The sequence below is a fragment of the Cynocephalus volans genome, chromosome X (assembly GCF_027409185.1).
Source record: "Cynocephalus volans isolate mCynVol1 chromosome X, mCynVol1.pri, whole genome shotgun sequence".
Taxonomy (NCBI): domain Eukaryota; kingdom Metazoa; phylum Chordata; class Mammalia; order Dermoptera; family Cynocephalidae; genus Cynocephalus; species Cynocephalus volans.
The window spans coordinates 35,727,581-35,738,882 of record NC_084478.1 but is presented as its reverse complement, the minus strand read 5'-3'; the positions used below and the strand labels follow the sequence as shown (position 1 = coordinate 35,738,882).

The 11,302-nt window shown below is 45.0% G+C and overlaps 1 pseudogene; it reads right to left on the bottom strand.

Moving 5' to 3' along the window:
* Positions 1-820: 820 nt before the first annotated feature.
* LOC134367855 (melanoma-associated antigen B5-like) lies at positions 821-9,834 on the bottom strand (annotated as a pseudogene).
* Positions 9,835-11,302: the final 1,468 nt, after the last annotated feature.

Below are 11,302 nucleotides of genomic sequence, written 5' to 3'. Positions count from 1 at the left end.
GACAACTTGAAGTTAGGCCATTCGAGGCCCCACTGGTTTTGCCTCATGTCAAGGCAGCATGGATTGTTGGGCCTTAATTTTAGTACTTACACTTCCGTGCAGTTTCCCATTCAAGGCATTTCTCCCCTGAATTTGAGCCACATCCTCTGAGGCTCTGGCCTCTACTCAACAGTCCCACCGTCTCATCTACTGCACTATGCACATTAATTTTCAGAGTTACATCATATCGATTAATTTCTCATTTCCCGACAATCGAACGGCCTGGCCTCAGAGACTTTGTACTTACTGCACTCTCTTGGAACACCCCTCTTCTCTCCCATTCTTTTTTCTTGCCTGTAAGTCCAAAGGAGTATATCAACAATCTCCTTTTTGATTTCAGCTTCCAGCTTCTAACATTCTATTGGCAGAAGCCGGGTCTTCACATCAGCATCCCCACTGCTAGCACCGAGCCTTCCAAAGAGCAGATGCTCAGTTGCTGTTTGGTGAATAAGAGAGAGAGTGAGCAAGAGGTCTAACTTATTGAGATTTTGTTTCTGCTACAATTTTTAATAAGCTAACCATATCAAGGTATAAATAATTTAATTTTACAAAAAAGAAACACTAACGAGAATGAGGGAAACCGGGAATGACCGTGTTTTATTTTGTTTCTATTCGGTTATGGCCAGTGTTTTTTTGTGGGGTTCTTTCATATTCCCCCAAAAATCCCTACTGTAATGTCATACTTTTTTGTCAGGATGACAAAGAAAAAGAGAAACCTTAGACTTCAGTAGATGTGGGAGAAGCTCCTGGACGTGGTGGTGCCATATGCCGGGCCACATCGTTAGTGCCAGGCCCAGCTGCAATTTTGGCCCGGACTATCTCTTTCTCGAATCTCAAAGCTTCTTCATACTGTGTTGAGATGGCACTAGGAACAATATCATGGACCTTGGCCACAGACTCGAGAACTTTCACTTTTCCGTTTTCAGCTTGGGCTCTTGGACCCCACAGGAATTCGTAGCGTGGAGGATCACCGTTGGGCACCTGCTGGTACTCCAGGAACTTCAGCCTCACCAAATCTTGGGTGATGTGTTTCCTGGGCTCTCCATAGATGAAGTGCTTCCTTCCAGCATATACTGTCATCCTATTCAGGAATTTCCAGAAGTCTTTCTCAGGGGCACAGTTGCCCTTCACAAAGATCCCACCCAGGAGATCCATCCGGAGACGTGTTTTGGGTAACCCTCTACCAGCATGAATTCTTGCATTGCTGGGGAGTTTTGGTTTGCTGACAAGGTCATACGAGTGACTGGTTGAGTCGATTTCGTTCACATCCACTGCAAAAACAACCTCAATTTGCTCAGAAGCCGTCTTGAGGATCTCAGCAACTGCTCCTCGTGCTTCACATCAATAATCATCCGCAGCTCTGCGTTCATAAATGGGTTGTTTCATTTTGTACCTGTATAAGAGGAACTCCTCCAACAAACCCACCTTCACAGTCTGACAATCCGTACATACGCTCTCATCGAAGGTTGAGGCCTCTGAGCAACACGGATATTCTTCATCTTTGCTGTTATCCCCTTCGTTAGATCCTGCGTCAAAAACATCTGCACAGGTAGTGGTGGTGGATGGTGCTCCCCGAGGTTCCTGGGAAGTGCTACCTGACCCAGCAACAGCTGAGCTCTAGGGAATATCCCTGAGAACAGGAGAGGAAGAGGGGTGGGTCTCTTCTTCTTTCACTGCGGCCCTGGCCCGAGCTCCCCCATGACCCTGGAAATAACCTAGGGCCTGCTGGCATGTCTCACTGGTGTGGCGCTTACACTTCTGACCATGAGGCATGATGACTATGCTCAGGGCCAGCAAGCAGGCATGCGGGTAGCAGAACAGATGGTGAGGGCCCACTGAAGGAGGGACGATGACAGGGAGGGTGCAACTTCACAATGGGAATTCCACCGTGGCTACAACGAAGGCTACAAGGAAGCCTCCTGTGAGGGCACTCCGCCAGGATCTCTCTGGGGTCTTGTTCTCCTGATGAGTCTGTCCCTTGGGGAACCTGTGGAGGAAGTTAGAGTGACCAGTAGGCTTTAGCTTGTCAGCACTGCCCCAGGTATACTGAGGTGAGGGCAGGGGCTGTCAGTGTTTTGAGTTGAGGGTTTGTGTTCTATGAACTTCAAGACCATCATGACAACTAACAGCGATCATATAAACAATTCCCTCTGCTACTCTTTGGTTGGCGTCCCCAAAAGGATCTGGAACACACAGGAAGGAAGCGAAGGCAGTCCTCGTCTTGTTAATCCTGTCCAGCAGCCCCAGTGCTGGCTGCCCAGTGAGGAGTTTTCTGTCCTGGTCTTTTTCGTGTCCTGGGTCCTCACTCAGGGTCCTCACACTGGCACACAGGACATGGGACACACAATCCCTCCATTTGAATGGTGGCTGCACCTGCACACTAAGGATATCACCTCCCATAGACCTGATGTAAATAAGCAGTGAGAAGCTTCAGCTGAGAACTCTGCCCAGTGTCTTCAAGGGCTAAAACCAGGGTGGAGCAAGATTCTTTGGTATCCCTTCTGTGTAGTGGTAGATGGCCTCCTCACTACTTGTTTTTACCACTTGCATGGCCTAGAACAATTTTCTCCCCGTCCCTGAAGCTTGTCCCCTCATCCTGAGGACAAAATGTCCCTGAGACCTTCCCTACGGAGGTATAAGTGCCTTCTCATCTGAACATACCTGTCTTAGGACTCCCGAAGACGAGAATACGGATGAATTCTGTGGTGCCCCCACTCTTATGGGGTGAATGTTTCCTTTAGTCGTCACGGTACTCACGGTGGCCTCTGGAAAAACCTGAAAATCCTCCCACTACTGACCTTAGGCCATAATCCTTAGACACAGCCCCTCAACCACTTGTGACATCCTAGGGGAAAGTGAGTGTGTCTGATCATGTCAAAAATGCCCAGGTATCCCAGGGCTGCCAGCAAGGTTGGAGGTCTGTGTGGTCCTCTCAGTTCTGAGGGTGGAGGACATCCCAAGTTTTCACTGGGGAACCTCCCTTTTACTACTGGCAGGGCCTGAGGATCCTTCCCTTGCTGACCTGAGGACGCTCACCTCACAGCAAGGCCCTCACATCCCTGAGACCCTTCTCGCAGAAGTCAGCCTGACAGTCCTGCCCAAGGCCTCCCAGAGATTATGGCAGGGGCAGGCTCTGTGCCACCTCACTTTTCTGCGGGTTGTCGTCCAGTAAGTCATCATGCACATCTGTGCATTTGATTCCTGGCAGGACATGGGGCACCTCCCTCCTCTGTCCTAGGTCTCATAGCCTCAGATCAAGGTTCTGATTCCCTGAGGCCCTAGAAGGAGAAGTCAGGGAATGCTACATGAGGGAACCCATCTGCGCCGTTCCAGGGGTGACATCGAGAATCAGGCTCCTTGGGGCTCTCTCTGTTCAGGCTAGGGCTGTGCCCTCAGTCCTCGCTCAGGGTTTTCACCTCGACTCCTTGCAGGCCCCGGATTTCCTCTTTCGTTCAACGTCGGGTTACTCATGTACACCAAGGCTCTCATGTTCCTGATAAGCCTGTACAATAAGTGAGGAAATACTCAGCCTGACAGCCCTGCTTCAGCCTTCTAGGTCTGAGAAAAGACACAGGCTGGTCTCTCTGTGACTGCATTTATTATGGGGTATTAGCCTCTTCAGTTCTCATTCATCAGAGTCTTCATCTTGGTCTGTGTACCTTCTATGAGAGGCTTCCGGGGAAAATGCCATATCACTTCAATCTCTTGATTGGTTTCCCTTCTGCAAACCTTGCAGAGGAAAGGCTGTGTCCCAGGAGTGATGTGAGATGGCGAGGCCAAAGCACAAGCAGAGAGCCCAGGACGGGTGTCGTGCTACCAGACACACACACACACACACACACATACACACACACACACACACACACACACACACACACACACACACGCTGATTTATGCCTTTGCTTCACCAGCCAGACATAGCCACTTATTAACTTTTCTTCAAATATATCTACTTTCTTTAGGGAAGGACTAAGCCAAATGATTTTGTGAGCCTCAAATCTTTTGAGTTTCACCGAAGGTGATTTTGTAGATCATTAAATTGTCAACAAATAACTCCTTTCTCCTTTCACACCTCACATTTACTTTGGTATTTTTATTGCTTACCCCTTGGGCTATGTATTCCAAAACAGTACTTCGGGTACACTATTTTATCACCTGTAATACATTTTGAGGTAATAAGCAAAAAATAAATTAGTGACAAAAGGTATGCCTGAGGCTGGGAGTGGGGACCAGTGGGGACTCTGGAGGAATTCAGAGCCGGGGTCTAGTACAGGGCCTATGTCACTTGCGAGCCTTGTGAATCTGAGAAGATTTCAAGTTCTTCATCTGCGAAATAAATCTGATAAATCCTATCAGGAAGGACATAGGCATATACGCAATGCGTATGAAACACCTGGCACAGTGTTGGGCAAAGGTTGGGTCTTTAATGAATTACCAAGTTTATTTTGATCCAAGATGATAACAACCTTCCCTCACAGAATGTCACTTCCAGAATACATTGGAGAGTATGCAACTCCAAATGACATAGAAATCACCGTTATCTCAAATGCTGCTGAGCATAAATAGTGTGTCCCCACTACAGTATCCCTTATGTATTTTGAGTGTGTGATTGTCTTCTCTAGCTGGAGGCCACTCAAGGTTCCTGTTTTGTGTCGAGGACCGACAACCTCCCTCGCAGGTGCCTTCCCTTCCAAGCCACCCCTTTTTCCATTCATGTCATCATCACTAAAAATCGACCCCTCCCGTAGAGTTTCACAATTACACCCCAAATAATCTAATTAAAATGCCCTTTTAATGGAGTGTTCTCTGGCTAGTCCTAGCCAACGACAAGCATGTCAGTTGTGTGACTTCTCGGCATCTTATCTCAAGGTGGTGTCACTCTTATTTCCCAGAATCTCCCTAGACATCACGTACCCAAAACACCCAGTTTGTGCACTGTATGCACCTGCACTGGCACATGCGCATGGGAAGCCTTCCACTCCAACTGCAGATGGGGATTACTTTCTGGTGTGCGTAGAATTGCAAAGTAACTATTAGGCACAGTTTCCCATACCTGGCATAGTCTCTGAACGCTGAGATGAAGCATCTGGGGGGCCTGGCCCCTTTCCATTCAAACCACCATAATTTTTATTCATTTCATCACCACCTGAAATCAAGCCCTCCTTGAGAATTTTACGAGTTACACTCAAGATAATCTAATTATACCAATGTCCTTTTAAGCAGTGGGCTCTGACTCTCCCACCCCCGGACAAAGAATACTGGCACAATGGTTCTTGACATCTCATTTCAAGGGAGTATCACCCTTATTTCTCAGAAACAGTCTGGAGATATAGTGCAGAAAACACCTTGCTTGTGCACTCTGGTCACCTACATTGGGTCAAGAGTTCAGGACACTTACCATCCCTGGCCCAGGTGGAGATTCCCTCTGGTTTACCCACAGTTCCAAAGTAATTGTTAGGAACAGTTTTCCTTCCCAACTTTTAGTCTCTAAACTCTGAGGGTCTGTCCCCCTGCTCACAGTTCTCACAGCCTTACCTAGCCCACCATCCCGCTTAACTTGAAATGTCTTTCTTTAAAGAAATTGCAGTGTCCCAGAGCTTCAAACTGCCTTGCTTCAAGGTATTTCAACTTGATTGCTCTAATCTGGGACCTCCCCTCTTCCTCACCCCTTCATCATAGTTGTAATTTAGTTAGATCCTCGATTCTCACCGTCGTCTTTTACAATGGCAGCCTGACTCTCAAACTCTGTGGGCAGTGGCTAAGTCTTTTTCTTACCATCCTCAGTACTAGCATGAGGCCTTCCAAAGAAGAGATGCTAAATTAATGGTTGGGGAATAAGAGACACAGGAGCAAGATGTCTGATTTATTATGATTTAATTTATCCCACAGTCTTGAATAAGTTAGGAAAATACAGGTATATGTCTCTTAGTTTAACAAAAATCTAAAATAACAACACAACCAAACCAACACTTACTTATCATTTTCTCTTTTTTTTTTTTTTTGACTGTAGGGATTTGCCGGCAGGATTTGTTTCCAGATCCATGAAAATCCCTGTTCCTTTGTCACGTTACCATGTTCTAGGTTATAAAAAATGATCAAACTTCTCTACAAATTGTATAATGTCAAAACTCTAACTTATAAACCCCATAAACAACAATAAACGCGTGGTCCGTAGGATTTATAGTCTTAGGTTCTGAAATTAAGTGCATACGTAAAGAAACAATTAGAAGGCGATAAAGCAATACGTCGGACAATTTTCTTTGAAACTTGATATCTATGCATGTTTTCATGTAAAGGACACGTGGGGGAATGTGTGAATAGTTTATTTTGAATTATTCAAACACCTCATGTTATCTTACACTTTTCCAAGCTTTTAGAAATATATTATTGTCTTCCTGTGAGTATTTCACTTTTTTCCCTTTTATTTGAGCTCTGATTTCTGTGGGGTGACCTTCGTCCTTTGACCTTAAGTGTTCATAAGCTGTAGCTTAAATGACAGTGTAACTTAACTGCCACTCATTCATCATACCTACCCTGCAAATGTTTTCCTTTAGAGTCTTTTTTGAACAGGACCTGGGTTTGCTGGCATGGAGGGACCATTTCATGTTAACCTCAAAACAAACAGATAAACGGGGAGTACTTTGTGTTCCTTCCCACCCCTTCCTTTTACCCCCAATCGCCAACTATTCAAGTGTTGTTATTCTTTTTTCTGTTTATTTATTTTTTTTTCCTCCAAATGCAGGTAAGGAGAGTCTTGCTAAACGCCCTTTTCTGGCTTCTAGAATTGCTGGCTTCTTTGTGATGAGGTGTGAGGCTTGCCTTGCCTCTTTTTTCTTGCTAGCTACAAGCTCATTCTGAGGAATTTTGAAGACATCTTAAGCTCCAGATACTCTTCACTCTGTCTTTCTTTCTATTTATTTGCTTGTTTGTTTGTTTGTTTCTTTCTCTCTTTATTCTGTCCTTCTTTTTAGAAATCATCACCTGCCTCCTCGATTCTGAAGCCCAAGTCTCCAGCAAATATCTATGATGTGCTTGGCTGGCCACCTGCCATGCTTGGCGTTGCCATAAACTTTAGGCCAACCTTGCCTGGGAGATGCCCATAGAGGAGAAATATGCTTTGACAGTTCATGCGGCAGCCCTTGACTGCTGAGGAGCCGTGGGCTGAGTTTTCTAGTTGTTTAATATATAGCACTGGATAGATACAGAAGTGGGGGGCACATAGGCCCTGCTGTAACTTCCATAGTGGTGACAGTTTTCTTTGGTAAATCCATTATTTGCAAATGGTGTTAAAACATGTCTATTTCTTCTCCGTGGCCACCTCTCCAAGACTATCCATTTGTATCCCTGTTTTTTTCTCCTTTATCTCCATTTACTATCTCTTCCCTCTCTTGTGGTGGAGTCAGGAGTGGATCACAGTCCTCTCTTTTTCTCTTTCTCCCGATTAACATCTGTTCCCTGGTGACGAGCTGTGGTTCATCACTGGGGACAGTGAATACACACCGTCCCCCCCACCCCCCGCCCCGGCCCAGTCTTGTTGGCTAAAATTTGGCTCCTTATAGGCAGTGGTTGGATCCTGTCACCTCTTCTACCCTTTGCGTTTGGAAACCTCTTGCATATGTGTATGGAGATTTGGCCCTACTTGATAACAGTTTGTATTCTCTGTATTCCCTAAGTTAGTGGGGAATCAGTTTCCTGTGTTCATTTGGGGATTTAATTACTCTGTGAACTACGTTGGTTGACGTTTTAAAAAAAGATCAAGTTTGTGTTTTATAATCATTTCGATGTAATGGCTTTCCAGGTAAGTAGGACCATTTTAAAAGACACTCCTAGTGTTTTGACCCTGGCTTCTTTTCTTGGCTGCTGTCAAGTAGGAAGGGCCCCTCGGTACCAACTCAGGCAGTAAGAAATAACCTGCTCTGTTCAGTGAGATTATTGATACTCACCATGTCAAAATCTCAGTTCTTCATTTTAACCCAAATATATTTAATAGGAAAATGAGTTTGACTTGAAGATACTTTGTCTAATCTCTCATATCTTGGTTGGAAATAAAAATTTTCTTACTTTGTTGGAGATTACAGCATACCAAATGCACCCACTTGAAACTGACTAGAGCAAACCTTGGAGATGCTCTTCAAGGATTTTTATTTATTTATTTAATTTTATGACCTCATCTCCAGGACCACAGAGCAGATCATCACAGTGGATTGGTGACTTAGTCCATTTTCTGCTGCTGTAACAGAACACCTGAATCTGTGTAACATATAAAGAGCAGTGATTTATTTCTTTCCCTTCTGAAGGTGGGGATGTCCAAGATTGAGGAGTTGGCATCTGGCGAGGGCCTTTGTGCTGCGCCATCCCATGGTGGAAGATGGAAGGGCAAGAGAGGGCGCGAGAACAGGACACTGAGAGAGAGAGAGAGAGAGAGAGAGAGAGAGAGAGAGAGAGAGAGAGCAAGACGACGGCCAAATGTGTTTTTTAAAATAAGAAACCCACTCCCGCAATGACAAACCCACTTAAACCCACTTGCGTGATAATGGCATTAACCCATTCATGAGGGTGGAGCCCTCAGGTCCTAATCACCTCCCATTAGACACACCTCCAAACGCTGTTGCATTGGGGATTAAGTTGCCAACACATGCCTTTTGGAGGACACATTCAAGCCATAGTAATCATGAATGACCATCTTAATACATGTTTTCCGTGACCTCTGAGTTCTTCTTATGATCAATGAAATGACGTTAAAAGTGACTGATGCTAGGCATCCTTTGAAGATATTTGGGCAAGTGGGTTGTTTCTCCTCTTTCTAAACTGGGTGGTTTGTTTGAGGCTAAGCAAGAGGTTGGACACTAGTTTCTCAAGGCTGCCTGAAACCCTCTTTGCAAATTTGTCTCCTTTTAAGCTAACTTAATATGCTTTGATCATTTGTGGGGAAAAAAGTCATCTGCTCATCATCCAGTCCTCCTTCCTGAGGTCTTTGGCTCTCCATAAACTAAAATCTTACACCGAATGCAAATTCCCGTGTAGGTACAAACTCTCTCTCTCCTTTGTGCACCTCAGCATTTTGACAACTGGTCTTTTGGTAAATCTGTATCATTTTTCCCTCCGGTAGATACCTTTATTCGTGGTGGCTTGCCTAGTGAAACAGAGGCCTTTGGCTTGTGAGATTTCACAGTGAATCCCCAAAAATTAGTGTTGTGGAGAATTGCTCAATACCAGCAGAGAAATTCTGGTGAAAGACACACTTCATGGTGATGGAGACATTGGGAGGTTTGAGTGAAGCTGACCTGAGAGTTTCAGGTTGTGTAGGATTCAGGGAAAGGATAATCAGATAGGGATGTGTTTCAGAGGAACAAACCAAGATATATGCTTTCAGATAAATGTTTTTACCTCTGTGCATCTGGGTAAGTGAGGCAAACTTTAGAGTATCGCTAAGGAGCGAGAATAGAAATACGCATAAGGCTGAGATCCTAAGCCTTAGAGGCTGAGCAATGGATTTGGAAAAATTCCTAGTGTGATTTTTCGAAAAGAGACTTCAGTTACTCTCACCTGGTGCTAATAACTGCCTTGCTGATTCACACTCTTAAATTTTTCATCATGATGGCCCCAGATTGCTCTTAGGAGCTAAGCATATTTACAAAGCTGACAATCCACAGGTGTACGGTTGGATCGCCAGCAAACCAAAGGGCTTCTTGAAAGTGACTGGGCCTGAATGGAAGACAGCATCCCACCCAGGGAGAGAGCTTTCAAACCAGCCTCTCCCTCACCAGTCTCTGCAGGTCCCCGTCGGTCCCCATGGTCCCACGTCTACTGCCCTGTCCCTTAATACAGAAAGTTAGATTACTGTTTCCTTTTCGTAAACTGGCATTTCAGGGTGAAATTTGAGGAGAGTTTGGGAGGCAGGAGAAAGGATCTATCTACTAGGAAATTATCCCCCTCCTCCCCACCCCATTTAGATATGTAGGCTGGGCCAGATCTCTATACCTCATGGAGAGACATTCTGTAACCTCTCAATGTGCCTTTCTTCCTCCGTCATGTGCTAAAACATGAAAACCAAAGTCCCGTGCCATTGTTATTTTATGGGGTAAGATGGACAGTATTGAGGTGGAGGAAGCACTTAAAGTAAGCAGGACCCATTCCGCATCTGGAAGGGGATCTGTCTTGGGCCTGATCTCTTTAGGGAGTAGTGAACCCTTGGTCTGTGCCGAGAAGGTGCTCAAAGTGACTCTGATGGAATTGTGGGCAGGCTGAGGCCCTGGGAGCTCAGAGCCACATAGAAAGGCAGTAGGCATGTATGTGCTGGGTCATATCTGTCTGTGTCTCCATTTCCCCCGACCACAGAAGAGCAGTTGGAAATCTGATTTCTTTTGTCTGGGTTAGTTCCTGTAGTGAGAGAGCCAGAAAGCTGGGCTCTCTGCTCTGGAAAATCACCCTGAGGTTTCTGGCAAGTTAACCCTTGAAATTGACACGTCTCAGCCTCTCCCCCTTTGCCCTTCAAGAATCTCCATAATGCGGTTACCCTCTCACCTGGTGCCGTAACATCCTCCATGGCTCAGACTGGAACTTGCTTCACAATACCTGGTGGCATCACACCTGCTAATAATTACGCAACGGTCTAAGGAAGAATTTGAGCATTTAAATTATCTCATTCCACACAGCCTTATAGATTCTGTAAATAAGAGATTACGAGGGTTATATATTGTGTTGTGAAAGATATTTTGTGTTGTTTTCGAAATCATACCAATATCCTAGAAGTTACGTACTCCCCAGATGATTACCGTTCTCAAAATGCTTTGTAAGATGGGAGAAAGGGAGTGGAAAAAAAATATATATATATAGTATATGTTTTCCTAACCTTTCTTCTGGGGCTCTCCTTTGGCTATTGCAGTTATGATAGAAGAGGAACTCGAGTTCTGTGTTAAGATAGTGGGATAGGTAAGTCTCCTGCCTGCTGATGAGCTTACAATTGCGGAGTTCAAAAGCTCTAAGAGTTTTGAACAGAAGGCAGATGAGAGGCACTTTATCCAGTCCCCCAAAGAATCTCTAATCGCGTAACTGATAATTCATCTAGAAAAACCTGTATTTTTCATCTTTGAAAACATGGGGCTTCCTGGACCTCACAGAATATTATTTGTCTACAGTGCTCTTCTATTTTATACTCTGATGAGGTTTCTTATGCACAAAAGAGCAGTTGGAAATCTGGTCGCCTGCAATAAAACAAGAAGACCTTTGTGTGTACAAAGATGTTGCATTAATAAAACGGTA